Here is a 4,015-nt window from a genome sequence, read left to right on the forward strand (position 1 = left end):
GCGGAACAGCTGGTAGTTTCGAACTGCTGACCTTTAGGTTCGCAGCCCGATTCATAACCACTATGCTACAAGAGCTCCTTAAAACTATTTATAATGAGACTTATTTCATTCAACCCTCTCAACCTCCTGTAACAATTCTTAAAGGTTATTGTGGACCTTTAGAATATTCCACCATAGGTTTCATCCTTTGTAATCAAAAATCTAAACATTTTAAAATTATTCCCCAAATAGTAAATTGGAATTTTACAGATGAGATCAAAGTATTGATTAAAAGTTCAGTTCCTTGTTGGATAAAAAGTGGAGAATGTATATATAGCATCTATCTTCAGAGTATCCAATCAAGGGTCTCCAAGTATTAAGAACAATGATGATAAAGAAGTGTTTTGGAATGCAGCTATTAAAGATACACGTCCCATTTTAATTATAAACATAGAAGGAAAGAAATTCAAAGGAATAGTAGATTCTGGGGTGTTTTTGACGGTTATATCACATAAATACTGGCCCAAACAATGGGCATTAAAACAACTAGAGTATGCTCTAGAAGGTATTGGAGCAGTTACACAAGCTGAAGTTTGGCAAAGTAAAAAAATCTTAAACTTGTGTAGCTCTGGAGGGACAACAAGGTACACTTCAACCTTTAATCACTAATACTACAGTAAATTTATGGGGTCAAGATCTCCACACTGGATGGGGGGCTTTTTTCACCATTCCTGAATCATTATATTCTCTGCAAGCAAAAAATATTATGGTAAACCATGGTTACTATAATGGGAGGCTTGGGCGGAATGGTCAAGAAATAAAGTAACCTCTTCCTATCCCTAACATTAAATTAGATAAAGTAGAAGTGGATCATCCTTTAGCTTAAAGGCCACTGTTCAGCCAAAACCTCTTAAATTAACATGGAAAACAAATCAACCCATATGGGTTGAATAGTGGCTTCTTTCATTAGAAAAATTAACTGCTTTAATAACTATTATTGATGATCAACTTAATAAGGGACATATAGAATTAACCACAAGTCCTTGGAATTCTCCAATTTTTGCTATTAAAAAAAAATCAGGAAGGTGGGGTATGTAAACAGATTTAAGAGGGGTAAATAATGTTATCCAACCTATGGGAGCCTTACAACTGGGTCTCCCCTTCCCAGCAATGATCCCTCAAAATTGGCCTTTAATAATTATTGATTTACAAGATTGCTTTTAAAATATCCTCCTTGATGTTTAAGACGGAGAGCAATTTGCATTTACCTTACCAGCTATAAATAACAAGGAACTTGACCACATCAGCATTGAACTGTCCTTCCACAAGAAATACTAAATAGTCCTACAATATGCCAAAGTTATGTTGCCCAAATTCTCAATCCAGTCAGACAAGCATATCCACAAGCATATATCATTCATTTTATGGATGACATTTTATTATCTTTACCTGACTCTAAATTGTTAGGACAATCATTCCAAATGTTACAAAACTAATTGATGCTGCTAACACATGTGTAGCTCTAGATAAAATTCAAACCACCACTCCTGCTAGATATTTGGGAATGATTGTAGACAGAACTCATATTACCTCCCAAAAAATAGCTTAAGAGAAGATAATTTGAAAACACTCAATGACTTTCAAAAACTATTAGGAGACATCAATTGGCTTCGTCCTACCATAGGAATTCCTACATATCAACTTCAACACTTATTTGATACCTTAAAAGAAGATCCTGATTTAAACAGTCCTCAAGACTTAACCTTTTTCATTCCTGTCTTTTCTGCTCTATTATACCCTACAAGAATTATCTGTCAAGAAAAATAAATTTTAGAATGGATTCATTTACCTCACCAAGACCCTCTCTCGGTTTGGCCTTATATTGAATAAATTGTTCAGTTAATTCATTTAGGAAGAAAAAGAGTAATCAAATTAACTGGATATGACCCTACAGAAATTTTTGTTCCTTTTACAAAAAGTCAACTTCAAGAATTATATATTTCTTCTACTTCATGGCAAGTTGCCATTGCTGATTTTCTAGGAACCATTTCTATTCATTATCTTCAGTCTTAACTATGGGACCTTTTAAAACGAACACCATATATTATATCCAACACTGTCTTAAATGCTCCCATTACAGGAGCCAACATTTATTTTGTAGATGGTTCAGGAAAAGGAAAGGCGGCTTATTGGGGTCCTACACAGCGTGTGATTTCTATTCCTTTCCTTTTTGTTCAACAGGCAGAACTTTTTGTCTTAATAATGTTATTGAGTGACGTGACTGGTCCTTTAAATGTGGTGGCTGACTCCGCATACATAGTCCAAGTTGTCTCTCATATTGCTACTTCGTCTTTAAAATCCTTTTCTTCACCTGTGTTCCTGTCATTACAGCAATTACATTGTATCATTAGGCGGCGTTCACATTCTTTTTTTGTAACCCATATTAGATCTCATTCTTTGTTACCTGGTCCATTGGCCACCGACAATCTGTTGTGGATCATATGGTTTCTTATGCTTACTGCCATGATTTTTCTTCCCCAGAAGTAGAACATTGCACAGTACACTAATGCTTATTCTCTAAAACATAAATATAATTGCTCCTGGAGTCGAGGGTGAAACAATTGTATCTACCTGTCCAACTTGTGCTCCAACTAACCTCACGGAACACTCCGAGGGTGTCAATCCTTGTGGGCTCTGTCCCAATGATCTATGGTAGATGGCTGTCACTCATGTACCCACATTTAGGCATACAGGTATAGTTCATGTCACTGTTGATACTTTTTCAGGATTTATATGGGCCTCTGCTTGAACCGGAGAAACAGCTGTTCATGTCATTACAGACTTACATGAATATTTTGTGGTTATGGGGGTTCCTCACCAAGTTAAAACTGATAATGGACCCACTTACACTTCTTGGAAACTTTATTTTTGCAGAAATGGAATATTCAACACACTACCAGTACACCTTACAATCCCCAAGGTCAAGCAATTGTTGAACGTGCCAATCGTACATTAAATTTTCAATTACAAAAACAAAAAGGGGGAGTAAACTCCTCTCCCAGAGAAGATTTACACATAGCACTACTACTATTAATTTTTCTGGTATTTGTCACCCGAGGGTTCCACTACAGGAGAAAAACATTTTCAGCATGATACCAATAATACAATTTGCTATATAATTTTATTTGGTGGAAAAATGACAACAAAGAATCGGTAGAAGTTACACTAATAACCATGGACAGATATTTTTGTGTGTTTCCCCAGGAGATGGAGAGCCACCAGCCTAGGTCCCTACCAGAGAAATCTGGCCTCAATGTAGGATTGAACTGGCATCGTTCCCTCACAGGTCTTCTGAACAACCGTCTTTCATCTCCAAGGGAGTTGGTCCCAGGAATGGCAAAGCTGACACTGATGGAACCTAAAGAACCAGGGGTTAAGCATGCACCTGAAACCCTTGCTGCTCCTCTAATAACCTGAGAACAAATTAAATGTAGTGCCTTACAAGCGGAACAGCTCTTACAACAATAAGGAAAACCTAAACTACTGGGCTCCTGTTTTTAGCTATGCTCACCATTATTAACCTGGAGGTAAGCGGTCAACATCCATACTGGTCCTATGTTCCACATCCACCACTCTTACAACTTAATGAATGGACTGAGTCTGGTCCTACTATGTTTGTTAATGACAGTGTATGGTTACTGAAATCTTGGAGCAACAAATTACCCCGATTTCCTGAGGAAGAAGGCAAAGAAATAAATCTAACATTAGGATTTGAAGTTTTACCCATTTGTATTGGTACTGCTAATCACTGTATTAGGTTGGGGTGGCAAGGGTAGAATTCATGGATTAATGCTGAAACTAATATCCAATGTTTTGTGTTATTTGGGGGATTTACCTTTTTAACTAGTGGAAAACACGTTACCTAACAACAAAAAAATAATGAAAGAGAATGTCCACACGTAAGCTACAATGATATTCATCCAGAAAAATTTGAATGGTCTAAATGTTGCACTGAACATGCTAAAGTGTTAAAAAA

The sequence above is a fragment of the Chrysochloris asiatica genome, unplaced genomic scaffold, assembly GCF_000296735.1.
Source record: "Chrysochloris asiatica unplaced genomic scaffold, ChrAsi1.0 scaffold00309, whole genome shotgun sequence".
In the NCBI taxonomy this organism is placed as follows: Eukaryota; Metazoa; Chordata; class Mammalia; order Afrosoricida; family Chrysochloridae; genus Chrysochloris; species Chrysochloris asiatica.